Source organism: Euprymna scolopes, chromosome 23 (genome assembly GCF_053919585.1).
Source record: "Euprymna scolopes isolate OS-2025 chromosome 23, ASM5391958v1, whole genome shotgun sequence".
Lineage (NCBI taxonomy): Eukaryota > Metazoa > Mollusca > Cephalopoda > Sepiida > Sepiolidae > Euprymna > Euprymna scolopes.
In genome coordinates, this window is record NC_136504.1 from 113704640 (window position 1) to 113719639 (window position 15000).

The 15000-nt window shown below is 35.6% G+C and overlaps 1 protein-coding gene across 2 annotated transcripts in view; it reads left to right on the plus strand.

Annotated features, from left to right (window-relative positions):
• LOC145246132 (cholecystokinin receptor type A-like) overlaps positions 1-15000 on the plus strand; it is a 73626-nt gene that overhangs the window by 39877 nt on the left and 18749 nt on the right. The window contains exon 2 of one of the 2 annotated variants that reach the window (XM_080107980.1): positions 1987-2047. The exons of the other annotated variant lie outside the window; for it this stretch is intronic. The gene's annotated coding sequence lies outside the window, so the exon portion shown is untranslated. The remainder of the gene's footprint in view (positions 1-1986; positions 2048-15000) is intronic. 2 annotated transcript variants of the gene reach the window in all.

The window sequence follows — 15000 nt, forward strand, 5'->3', positions numbered from 1 at the left end:
AAACTAGGAGCTTCAAAGATCAAGGGTTTTCCAAAGGATGTTGGTGGTAACTACAATAGCAGAAGTCCGAAGGCCGCCTAAAACATCGGGGAGTCGTAGTTTTTTCAATTGTCCTTCCAGACGACTTGATACTACTAGCACACCTACTATGATCGGGATCATTTGTGTTTTAACCACGTGTATACGCTTTATCTCCAAGGCCAATGGAGCATAATTGCTCCACTTCTCGTTCTCGCTCTCTCTTACATTCCTGTCCCAGGGTTCTGAGAAGTCTACAATCTGCCAGTTTTTTAGACCTTGTCAATGACGACCAAATCCGGACGATTATGTTCCAATTGCTTGATCGTTATGACACTTTTGTCCCACCATACCTCTAGATTGCCATCCTCACTTGTTCTCGCTTCATTAGGCACCTCCTCAAACCATTTTCCAGCACACTTCACCCCAACTTTCTTACTAATCTCCCAATATATTCGGAGTCCCATGCGATCGTGTCTTTTACGGTACTCTCTCTCTCTCTCTCTCTCTCTCTCTCTTTCTCTCTCTCTCTCTCTCTCTCTCTCTCTCTCTCTGGGCTAATCCACTACACCCTGCTGCAAAGTGTGCAATTGACTCTGAAGTCTTACCACAAATCCGGCATTCTGCAGAAACTTCCTCTCCTAAAAACTGTAAGGATCCCTAGATGTAAAACATCTTTCTACTCCAATAGTTTCTTCCCCAGAACCGCTAGACTTTGGAATTCCATTCCAGGTCCCTGCTTCCCCAACAGTACTAACGTGCAGAAGTTCAAGTGTAACGTGAACCGACATCTTGCTGCCCAAATCCATACATAGTACCCCAGTAGTTGTTGCCCCTGATAGTAGTCCCCTACACCAAAGTAGCAATTTGCCTTGTTTGGGGTGAAAATGTAATTTTAAAAAAAAACAAAAAAAAACACTTTTTTTGAACAATCGTGTTCCTAATGCCTGCCCTTGTGCTGCACAAACAAAAGTTTCAGTACTCTTAGCCAGATACCCAGCTCTAAGCCATTGCCATGATCTTTCATCAGCCACTTCTGCTATATCCTGGAAGAACCTTCTGTGCATTTTCTTCCTAGCCAGTTCCTCTGCCCTTTCTCTCTCTATCTATTATTATTATTATTATTATTATTATTATTATTATTATTATTATTATTATTATTATTATAATAATAATAATAATAATAATAATAATAATAATATAAAACTTGATAAAGGAAATTGAAGGCAGTGGGAAAAACAGAAGAAGATAGCGAGAAATGGCAAGGAGAGAAAGAGGCGAGAGATAGGGACATAACCCTTACAATAATAATGGGGGAGGGAACGAAGATTCTAAATAGATAATGTGGTTAGAGAGAAAATAAAATGAGTGAGAAAAAATAGATAGAGAGGTGGGGGCGAGGAGAAAGAGTGGTAAAAGAGACGAGATATAGGGAGAGAATCACTATAAGAATTGAAAAAAAAAAAGATACAAAACGGAAGATGAAGAAAGAAAAAAAATGAGAAAAACGATTAAGCGAAATAGAGAGAGGGGCAGACGGTGAGAGATAGACGGGGTGGGGATAGACGGAGGGGGGTGATTCCCTTGTGTGAGAATGGTTACATCCGGAGTATTAAATGTCAGATTGGTTCTTGTTGGTCGCATCATTACGACCGATTACTGGCGGTAGGGAGGGGGTCGTCCCAGAAAGACTCTTGACAAATCAAAATATTTTACTGACAGCAAAAGAGACACCGAGAAAAGACAGACAAACCGCCATCACGTTGGCCTTTCGTCACCCGCAAACAAAAGAGATGGTTGGATGTTTTACAGCGTAACAACCATTTGCTTCTGATTATCTAATTCCGAAGCCTTCATATTTTGTAAAATATTAATCGAAAACATATTTTGTAGACTATTAATCGAACACAACATAATTTTTGTCATCCATAAAAAAAAGATGCTAAAAGTGCCGTTTCTCGTTTGCAGGTAGACATTTCTAAGAAAAACCGGATGTTGATCTTTCGACGTTTCGGTGCGTGTGGCAGAGGTAAATATACTCTTGTCGTAACTTCCTTTTTGCCAAAAAATGATATGCAATCGAAGCAGTAGTTTCTTTTGCTGAATCAGTAGATCACCGGATGTCAACTACTGGGTTTCCATTTTTCTTTTTTTATTATGAAAATCGCTCCAGACAAGGCGTGAAGCCAATGTAAGGGGCTACCAAAAATGGATGCTGATTATTACAAAGATAGGAGCTGTCTATTGGTCATACTCTTGAAAAGATTAAGTCTATTGGTAGGAGGAAAACAGTCAGCAGGAAAGGAGTTTCATGAGATTGCAGTCCTTGGAAAGAAGCTACTGGAACAATAAGTTGTATTACAAAGAAGTATCAAAACAGCGTTTTCATGAAGACTACTAAAACAACAAGTCAAACGAGCTGAAACAAAGGAAAATGAAAATAAATTCTGAATAACATTATGTGTATATACATGAAAATATATATATATATATATATATATATATATATATATATACTAGCAGAAGTACCCGTCGTTGACTGGATTCAAAAACAGCCTACAGAAAATGGCCTGTGATTAATGAAAGTATAATAGGTTATGAAAAGGAGGGTGTTGTAAAGAGATAGGTTTTGATACTCAAAAATTTTACCCTAATCAAAATATGATGAAAGTAAAGATAATTTTCGCGAAAATATATTTTTTTATATCAACTTTGTTTCCATTCGTAGCCAAGAGTGACTAACAAAATGACGTTTCCTTACAAAGAGAAAATGTTATATATATATATATATATATATATATATATATATATATATATATATATATATATATATATACAAGAAATAAATGTTACCATAGTCAATAAAAGTTACTTTTATGGTAGAAAAGTTCATTGGTTTGTATTTTTAAGTAGTTTGTAAAAAAAAAAAATTTTTTTTATTAATTCACGAACCGATTTAAAAAAAAAATCAATATGGCAGCGACTCTGAAATGGAGAGTCCCGTTTTCAATTTGAGCATTCTGTGTTAACAATTAAAGAGAGTTCCGTCAACGTAAGGAATATTTATAAACATATTTTAATGTTTTCCGTTATTTTGTGCTTGAGGAATATTCGATTATGGCATGTGTAGTTTATATAAAAATTCATTTAAATAGTTATCGCCTCAAATTTCGTTTTAATTTCGGTTCGCTAAAATTATTTCAAGTAAAGAGCATTAAAAACTATTTCAAAACAAAAAAAAAACATGAACTGAACTTTTATTGACTATGGTAACAGTTATTTCTTGTATATCTATTTTTTCGGGTAGTCGTTTGTTGGCTTTTCTGCTAAACACTCTTACTAAATAATATCGACGAAATATCGAAAAACAAAGAAACAAAAACAGTTTTGAAAAATAATGAAGCTTTACTTACTTTAGTAAAATAATCCGAAACAGCAAAATGGGATATTAAAAAAGTAAACACGTAATTACTTTCGTTTTTAAAACAAAGAATCGATATAAATAGGAATAAGAAGAAAATGGCGCCCTTTTCAAGCACTCCAGCTTCGTTTGAGTTTTACAGTATTGAACGGTGTAGTATTGCGTCGTCGGATTCAAGATTGTACTATTGTAATGTAAAGAACACGCAGAAAGGGTTGTAATCAACTGAATTCCTTCTAGTACACTGACAAAAAAAAAGCTTAAACAGATATATAAATAAAAATAAAAAGGTTATGTAAATGTTTTAAAAAGACACGTAATCACGTGAGCAGGATTTTTTCCTTCTTTTGACACGATGACAAGTAATGTTCTTATTTTTTATTATTTATCTATTTTCGAAAGAGTGCCACGTGCAAGTGAAGAAGGCAAAAAAACAGTTATGCAAAATTTGTGTCGATAATTGTCTAAAGTTCCGATGTTTTTTTTTGTTTTTGTTTTCTTTTTTGCTTTCACTTTAATTAGAACGTGAATTTATGAGGTGAATTTATGAGGTGAATTTATTCGACACAATATGATTTAACTGAAAAAATAAATAAAATCTAACGTGAATTAAGATTAAAGTTAAGGTGTTATTGTGGACTCTCAGCCCTTTTAAAAAACCTTGTTAAACTTTGTGACATATTTACATTCTATGGAAATCAGGCGCGAACGAACACTCAATAATTTTATTATACCATATTTCTTCAAACTGAAACATAATTATCAAAGTATACTTACGCAAATAGATATGAAAAGTCTTTGTTAAAGTTTGTGCCATATTTCCATGGAGTACAGGTGCGAATTCAGACCCCACAATTTTATTATACCATCCCTATTTAAGTTGAAACATAATTATCAAAGTATTCTTATGTACATCTATATCAAAAACCCTTGTAAACGATGTTTTTTTTTTTCATTTTTTATTTCCATACTTTGTGGACTAGGCGCGAACGCAGACCCCACAATTTTTATGAACCACCGTTCTTCCAGATCAAACATATACCCATTCCTGATCATCGGTACAGCTTCTATCATTATATGTAATCAGTTTTTTAAAATAGTCAACCATATAATAGCTTATTCGTGACCAGACACACACACACATACAGACGTTCAGCTTTATATTATATATATATATATATATATATATATATATATATATATATATATATGTGTGTGTGTGTGTGTGTGTGTGTGTGTGTGTGTGTGTGTGTGTTGCCGGGGTTCGAATCTCTCGACTAGCGTTAATTGTGACACCCTGCACTGATGATTCTCGAAAAGAGGAAACACTAGTGTCTGTAGGTATTTAATAATTATTATAGTAAATAATTATGTCATCCCTTTTAAGAAACTTGTTTTTTATCGTTGAGCACTTTCAGTTGTAATAAAGTCGGTCAACTTAGCTCATATACGCTGAACGTCATATAATGATTAGATCACTCTGACTGACGTTAAAAGCATTTCATAAGAATAATTGTTTAATGTCAACTGTATCTCTCATGGTTGACGTTAGCCGAATTCTAATGAAACCAGACATGGCTTCTGTTGCCGGGGTTCGAATCTCTCGACTGGCGTTAATCGTGACACCCTGCACTGATGAGTCCCGAAAGGATGAAACACTAGTGTCTGTAGGTATTTAATAATTATTATGGTAAATAATAATTATATATATATATATATATATTTATATATATATATATATATATATATATATATATATATATATATATATCTTTGTCTGTCTATCCGTTTTCTGAAACTACTGGACGGTCAACTGAAATTTTGTATGAACCTTTGTTATGATACGGTACAGCGAACTAGATATTATTGTCTCTGTTTGATACGACGTAAGGGATTAATAGGGTTAGTATTTAATACAAAACTGGCCACAAAGTTAACCATATTCAATCATAAATTTTGCATAAAACACCGTTCTAAATTAATGGTCCATAACTTTATAGCCATTTTTTTACGGACTTAAAAGTTTAGTATATGTATAATGTGATTATGTGCGTGAATGCTTGCATGTGTGAGTGTCTGTCTGATTTTAATCACTCCTCTCTCTCTCTCTCTCTCTCTCTCTCTCTCTCTCTCTCTCTCTCTCTCTCTCTCTCTCTCTCTACGTTGGAGAATGATACCCGCTTCGAATAGATGAGGCTGACGAGTGAGGTGTCCTGTCGTTTTATCTAACGATGGCAATGTTTGATATAATTGGCCACAATCATTTTCGGATCGTGATAAACATTTTCACAAAATTCGGAATTTGACGTGAAACACATAGAAACGGTGTCACTATGAAAGGTCAACGGAACAGCCAATCAAATGAAAGAAATTATGACGATGTATGAGTTGACACAGTGGTATTATATTTAACTCGTGTTCTCTCTTTACACATCTCTCGCGCACACACATACACACATGCGCACATACACACATACACATCACATACACACATACATACACATACATACACACATACACACATACACACATACACAAATACACACATGCACACATATACACACACATACACATACACACATACATACATACATACACACATACACATAGAAACATATACACACATACACGCACACACATACACACACATACACACATACACATCACATACACACATACACACATACACACACATACACATACACACATACATACGCACATACACACATACATACATACATACACCTACATATACACACACATACGCATACACACACATACACACACTTGCACACATACACATACACACATACACACACATACACACGCACATACACACACATGCACACATACACACATACACACATACACACACATTACATATATGTATATTAATAACATAAAAAGAATAAATTCTCGAAATCGGAACCGAACAAAGACAGGAAATATATTAATTGCTTTTATCGGACTTTGTGCAACGTTTCGGTTCGTGTAGTTTTCGACTGCCGTCAAGCATCTTGGTTGTTGTCTTGGAAAAGTAAGGAGAAAAGTTACTGGCTCCTTAGAAATTTTCGTATTCTTGGGGTTTTTCTCTGTTTTTGGGGGGAGGGTTGTGGTTTCGTATGTGTGAAAAAATTGGTTGACAAAAGGGCGGCATCTCTAATAAAGATCAACAGGGAATTATCTCCTTTCTTTCGCCGAAATTTTAATGGTGTACAATTTTTGTTTTCTCTGTGACAATGGGGGGGGGTCGCAAAGTCAAGGCTAGCTGATCACATACGGAAAGCAAAAGGGACACACTTCCCTTTGTGGAACTGAGTTAGCATAATTGACAGGGACGCAAGATGGAGTCAGGCGAATTAAAGAAGCAAGCATATGCTAAAAAAAAATTCTAAGCAAATCAAGTTTAAAAATTAATAGCATTTGGGAACATCTATTTGTAGAAAAAACAAAAATTGTACACCCTCAAAATTTCGGCGATGGCAGGGGGATAATCCTCTGTCGCTCTTTATTAGAGTTGCCTCCCATTTGTCTTATCACATCTATTTGTTATGGTGCATGCAATCAATTACAAACTATGAGTCCATAGTTTGTAACTTTTGTTTTTAGTGCTGTTTTTATATAATTAAATATATTTGTAAAAATTAGCCTGTTTAAAGATACAAGATTATTGAATTCGGCGTTAAATAATTGGAAAAGGATTGATATGCCGTAAAACGAAACAAATACACTAAGAAAACCCATAGATAAATATTTGAAGATACAGGGTGGGCAAAAATAAGGGTCCTATCTTTAAATTTGAATAACTTCCACAAAATAAAAGTTAAACTCACCAAACTTTATGTGTGTGTAGACTGACCCTTCCGAGATTTGTTTTGAAATAAACAAAACAAATTTTGGCCGAAAAACACTTCTTAAAACTTACATGAATTTATGAATTTTTAAAAATAGGACCCTTGTTTTGGCCCACCCTGTATAAAGAATTGGAAACATGAAATCTTTTTCCAAAATCACTAGATACGGCATTCTATCTGGTCGGACCAATGTGACTCTTTCACAGTCTCTCTCTCTCTCTCTCTCTCTCTCTCTCTCTCTCTCTCTCTCTCTCTCTCTCTCTCTCTCTCTAGATTTCCCTGTCAGCTGCCTCAGATCTTCAGAACCACAGTTGGCGTCATGTACAATTTGTTAGATGTACGTGGATCTCGATCGTCCTTTGCTCGTGCACCCGTGTCATAGACTCCACAGCCATACATTTATCACCAGCTATTGCTTGCTCTTCTGGCAGTGACCGACAAGTCGTAGATGTTGCTGCCTGATAGTAATAGATATAGCAGGTAGGTTGCCATAAAATTGCAGCTTCCTGGGATGACATTGCCAAGATATATTTAACACTGTTCGTAGCATATAGTATACGTGCCGTCCAACTATCCTTCCAATCTTTTGGTGAGTGTCCAAGTTGTAACACCGTAAACAAGGACAGACTCCACCACTGCTCTAAAGAACTGCCTTTGTCCGTCAGTCTTGAAGTCCATACTGACCGCAGCTTATCCAATGCAGCCCATGCTTTTGAGATTCGAATTTCGATCTCTCTCTCCGTGGAACCTATGTTGCTGCGCAGGTACGTAAACCCAGTGACTTGTTTCAGTGTTGTCCCATCTAGAGCTTTGATCTCCCCTCTGCATTGAAAGTCAAAACTTTGTCTTATTCGCATTAACGTAAAGACAAATATCATTTGCTTACTTTCTAGCTCACGTAACAGCGTTTGCATATCAACAGTGTTATTCGCGAACAGGGCAATATCGTCTGCGTAATATGCGTCAATCATATGTGCTGATGGATTCAGCATTAAATAACCCAAAAAGGGTTGGTACGCTGTAAAAAAAAAAAAAAAAAAAAAAACAATGAATAAATATGTAAAGATATAAAGACCTTGAAATCTAAAATACTTTTGTCCAAGTTTACTGGATTCGGCATTAAATAATCCGGAAAGGGTTGATATGACATAAAATGTAACAGAGCGCAGACGCGCGAATGGCAGCAGAAGCAGCAGCAGCAACATCCCACTATGCAAATGAAGGAAAGAAAAAGAATATAAAAAGAAGGACGTGTAGACAGACTGATGATCAAGTAAGAGGGGGACAAAGAGAGGTGTGTTGCACACGTGGCTCAAGAGCGACAGGAAAAGACTTTTCCTAAACATGGACGGACAAAGACAATGTATCTCTTGTTTGACACGGTAGAGTTACGCACGCTGAAGTAAGAGAATACTTTTGAACAAGCGACAATGTATTATTCTTGAAATTAGCTGTAAGTAAATCGTTGTTTCGCAGAAAAAAGTGAGTCGAATTCTTTTCTTGTCGTTGATTCATTATTGAGTCGAAGCCAAGTTACGTGCGATGACTACTATTGCGTAATGAAGCTTTAGGTATGCTATTAAAAAAATATATTAATTTCCTCCCCAAATATTTAATGAATTCCGTTGGAATAGTGATAATAATAATCTTCATGTCCTTCTGGTTCATTTGAGATATTATTTTATATATTTTGATCTTATATCGATGTTTAAATTTTTTTTTTACAAAATTGGTTTATAAGAGTTTTCATCAAAGCTAGCGATGTTAACGTTTTTTTCCCCCCATTTTTAATTAATTTATACTGATTTGCATTTAACGAGCCGCCCTATATTTAAACATTATTTTCAAATTTTATGATATCTTTTTTATTAAATTGTTAGGTGAAAGTACAGATTAGTTACAAAACACCCTCCCCATGTTACATAATAAGTTTCTAAATAATAACGTTAATATTTATAATGAATTAGCAGTTCAGTCCGGCTTTGCTCGGGCCTTATGTTCTGTTCGTAGCTTTATGTATGTATATATATATATATATATATATATATATATATTAAAAAGTTTGACGCATGTCCAAATAACCTACATCTAAAATTTTAAGTGTTTAAACCAAAGATTAGCGGAGGACTTTTGTAGAGTCTGCAAAGGTCAACTCTTTTAATTTTAACCTCTTGCCAGCCAAATTCCCGCCCAAAAACTGATTAAAAACTTGCTGTATGTCTGAATACCTTTTTTGTAAAATTTCAAACAGACATCACCCTTTCAGACAGTACCGGTTTTGACCTGGTCCAATGCCGCTAACATACAAACATACATACATACATAATACATACATACATGCATACATTTAAACAGACACGTTAGATTTATATTATATATTATTACTAGCAGTTCAGCCCGGCTTTGCTGCTTGTACTGTTCATAACTTTATGCGCATAAACCTAAAATTGGTTGCATAGTTTGCTGGAGACTACAAAGGTAAAATCTTTTGAACTTTGACCTCTTGGCAGCCAAAAACCGTATAAAAAGCTTGCCCTTTATTTGAATACACTTTATGTAAAATTTCAAATGTTTACACAAAAATTAGCTAATTTAGTAGATACCGCAGAAGTCAAATGTTTTTTTAACTTTGACTCCAATTTTGACCCCTTAACATTTATTGTCATGGACTCAAATCAAGTTAAAATTTTGATCCATGTCCAAGTCACCTTGTCTTCAAGTGTTTAGATTCAAAATTGGCGGAGGAGTTTGCTAGAGTTTTCAAAAGTCAAATAGTTGAACTCTAACCTCTTGGCAGCCAAATCTTTTCCTGAAAACAGATTAATAAGATTTTACCAAATCTCAATACCCCTTGTGTCAAATCTCGAGTCTGTAGACTGAAAATAGACAGAGTAGTTTATTAGGGAAATGTACACACACACACACAATTTCACTTTTATAGATATATAGATTATTAAACCGTCTCACTTTTTTATTTATTGTGGGTATGTAACGAGTACAAAATAAAATAACCAAAACAAACTTTATGAATAAATATTTAAAGATATAAAAACTTTAAGCATAAAAACTTTGGTGCTTATTCAATTTGGCACTGATGGTGATAAAGAAATGTTTTATAATGTACGTATTTGTCATGAAATGAAGACGTATATTCCGAAAAGCATAAAAATTGATCAAGTAGGTTTTTTTTTTTGTTTTCGAAAAACAAATTTACCATTTTTTGCTAATAATTGAAGGTCGAAGCTATTTTGATATTCTTCAAATTGTGTTTTCTTATATAAAAAGAACCTTCTAAAAATGTTTTAATAATTTAAAAATTTCATTTCTGTTTTTTGTTTTTTTCTTTTAATACGCGTTATGCTAATAAATTATTGTTTGGCTTTATATCTTACGTTTTGGTTGTCTTTCCAAGATTATAAAAAAATGAAACGAAAGTCGGCTGTCTGCCCTTGATCCTAACAATACTCATTACTTTTTCCCCTCTGTTCGACACGAAGTAAAATTTGATTTTCTTGATTAAGAAAAAAATACTTGAACAAATTACGTTATTTTTTTTTTTTTTAATATTTCATCTTTGTTCTGAGACTGGTACGTACATCATACAGACGTTTCTGTATTTTTTGTACTTTCACTTGCCGCCATAAGTGCCAATCTGAATAATTCCCAAAACTTCTTTCCCGCCCCCCCTCCTCCCAAAAAATTATTGAATTCGGCATTAAACACCTCGAAAAGCGTCGATATGCCGTAAAGTAAAACAACCAAGCTAACTCTTTAAGATTTGAATATATATATATATATATATATATATATATATATATATATATATATATATATATATATATTCAAATAATTTCGGACACATTTTATAGGTTCCGATGCCGTTTTGAACTATCATAAATGTGCACCAAACGACAGAAATCAGACTAATTAAATTGCAAAGAATTTGCTCATTAACAGAAGGACGAAAATTGTTTATTTTTCGATAATATTCTATTCGTCACCCATATTATTGTTTGTATAATAGCCGGATAACGCCCAGCTAGTTATCATTAAATAAACAATCCTACAAAATGTCATAAAGCCTAAAAATATATTTTTTAAATGCTAATAGCTCCAGACAAGGTATGAAGTAAGGATGGTTGGTTGGTTGTTTTTGTTTTACAGCATATCAACCCTTTTCGGGTTATTTAATGCTGAATCCAAAGATTTTGAAGATAAATTTTTTTAATAGAATATATTTGTTGTTTTCAAGTTCGTTTCTATTTAACCCATAGATGGAACCCTAACAGGTACTACCACTCCGGGTCAGAGTAGACCTGGGAGCAATGGTAATTAAAGAGTGGCTCCACACTCCCCAAAGCCCGAAACTGGGACCTCACCACTGGATATAGTTTAAGGTTAACGTAAGGAGCTAACAAGAATGAAAGATTATGACAAAGACGTTATAATTACTATGCGTTACTATTAACCTTAGTCTTGAAAAGACAAAGGTTAAAAGTAGGGGAAAACAGTGAACAGAAAGGGAGTTCCACAAACTTGCAGTTCTTGGAAAGAAGTTACTTGAATAGAAAGCTGTATTAGAATGAGGTATCAAAAAAGCGAATTGATGAAGACCACTAGACCAATGAGTCAAACGAGCTGGAACAAAGGAAGCAGGAACCCAATCAAATAATTCTGAAGAATACATACCATAATAGCAATCTGTAGTGAACTGAGGACAAAAACGGATGGTAACATTCAATGCTGCTAAGACTAAGCTTCTTTCCTTCAATAATTACAAGAAACCTTCTCAATCACCGATAGCTATGACTAAAGACACATTACTTGAATGTACTTCTTTCAAACTCCTTGACCTAACGTTCACAGGGAACATGGGCTTGAACTGAGAGCATTGCTAAGGCTGCTGCGGAAAAGATGGGATCCCTCTACCGTGCTTGAAAGCTAATTACGCCTGAAAGCACCCTGTATCTTTACAAGGCCACCATTCGGTCACCTATAGAGTACTGTTGTCACATTTGGGATGGTGCATCTGCTACTAGTCTCTCGCTCTTGATCAGGATTCAAAAGAGAGTCGTCAACCTGATAGGTCTTGAACTGTGATCTAAGCTTCAACCTCTGTCCCATCGACCCCCTCTGCCTTTTCTAGAAGTATTTTCATGGTGGATGCTCCGACGAGCTACAAAACTCTTATACTCCCTCGACGTAAATACCCCCGACAAACCCGACAAGCAGCAAAATCCCACCCCACACAGTGGAGATCCCTAGATGAAAGAAAGCCTTCTACTCTAATAGCTTCTTTCCTTCAATAATTACAAGAAACCTTCTCAATCACCAATAGCTATGGCTAAAGATACGTTATCTGAAAGTACTTCGTTCAAATTCCTCAGCTTAACGTTTGCAGGGAGCATGAATTGGAACAAATACATTGAGGGGCTGCTGCGAGGAAGGTGGGCTGTGTTTATTTGCTTCCCCAGAGAGCAAATTAGGAATGAGGCCGTTTTTTTTAATGTGGAGAAGAGAAATGGGGAAAGGGAAAAGGGGACCAGCTCCCAAGAGGTTGGGAATGGGAGCTGGATAGTAAGAGTCTCTTGGTATATAGGGTTGTCCCTACATGGACCAGAAACTCATTGCCACAAGGGCAATGATCTTTGCTTGCAGCATCTGCCGGAACAGATACTACACTGTGCGCTCTCTCTCTACCGTGCTAGAAAGCTACTTACACATGAGTGTCCTGCACCTCTAAAAGACCACCATTCGCCCATGTATGGCGTATTGCTGTCACATTTGAGCTGGTGCATCTGCTACTAGTTTCTCACTTCCGCACAGTGTTCAAAAGAGAGTCGCCAATCTAATAGGTCCCGAACTGTCATCTAAACTTCAACCACTGTCCCATCGACGAAATGTTGCAGCCCTCTGCCTGTTTTACAAGTATTTTAATGGTAGGTGTTCCGAGGAACTACAAACCGTTGTAGCCCCTCCATGTAAATACTCCGACAAATACTACAAGCAGCAAAATCCCACCCCTACACAGTGGAGATCCCTAGATGTAAGAAAGCCTTCTACTCTAATAGTTTCTTCCCCAGAACTGCTAGACTTTGGAATTCCCTTTCAGAGTTCCTGCTTCCCCAACTGTACTAACATACAGAAGTTCAAGTGTAATGTAAACAGATACCTTGCTGCTCAACTCCCTATATAGTATCCCTGCAAAATATGCCCCAGATAGTAGCCCCCTATACCAAAGTGGCTCTGTCCCTTGTTTGGGGTGAAAATACAATAAAATGATATCTATAGAAAAGACTGAGACTAGCAACATCACATCTGCACATTCATAAACTACTGTTCTATTAGTTGATGCTATTCTTACAACATTCTTAATGTGTGTTTTGTTAAACTCGTGAATCTTTATATCGGACTCGGGAATCTACATGGAATTTCAACCTGAACTTTTTATTTAATACATGGGGGTAGATTTTCCTCATTCTGTCAGCCGTGGATGGGTAGAGAGTGTCAGTAATTTTTAGTAGTATCCTTAGTGTCGTCTGTGCTGCGGATTGAAAACTTCAGCCTCCAGAAGACTGTCATTTGGAGCTGATTATTATTTAACAGTTTATCCGTTGCGTTACTATTCGAAACAAAAACAATCTACTCACATCGATTAAATGATGAATTGCCAAACCAGGATGAACTAAAACTCACCAATAGCTACCAATCTGCAATTAAAGGAAATAGAGTTGTTGTTTTGTTTTTTGTTTTTTTGTTTTTCTTTTTTTTTAGAGGTGGTGACATCAAATTTAAATTGACACTTCTAATTGCTATAATTGCAGATTCATCAACTATCTATAATACATATGATAAACTCTCACGTCGATTTCGACGTATGAGCTCCGCCACAACAACTAAGTTGTTCGAAAACCCGCACAAATGATTTGTTCATAGTGGTGAAGGCTTTGTGTAGAACCAACCACTCGTTTTGGTATTACTGCTAATCTTCGTCGGCGCAATGGCGTTCACAAGACAGCGCAGAGAGTAGACTTCAATTTTTCCTATATCTGCTATTATATAAAAAGAATTTTATATGTCTGTGTGTCCGTGTGTCTGTGAGTTCGTTCTCTTTGGACCCCAAAACGGCTAAGCTGATTTTTATGAAATTTCACACGAAGGTATTTTATGTGTCTGGCAGTGTGGTTAGATAGGTTTTGTATCAGAATGTCTTCAATAAGTATCAATAATCGATAATCGAAAATCTCCGATTGAAGAAGCAAAAGTCCGATTTTGGTACTGGATATGACCTTAAACTATATCCGATGGTGAGGCCCCAGCTTGCGGGCTTTGGGGAGTGTGGAGCCACTCTTTAATTGCCATTGCTCTCGGAGTGGTAGTACCTGTTAGGGTCCCAACTATGGGTTAAATAGAAACCGATTTGAAACAAAAAATATATATATATATATATATATATATATATATATATATATATATATATATTCTATTAAAAAATTTTCCTCAAAATCACTGGATTCGATTAAATAACCTAAAAAGGGTTGATATGCCGTAAAAAAACACCAACCAACCAAAAGTCCGATTTTGACAAAAGTTAACACCTGACACAGCCTAACATCACAAGCGCATTTGAGAAGTTTTATTACCACACAAACCGAAATACCCGACATATAAGACCAACAGCAGTTTATTTTTTGTTTGTTTGTTTTT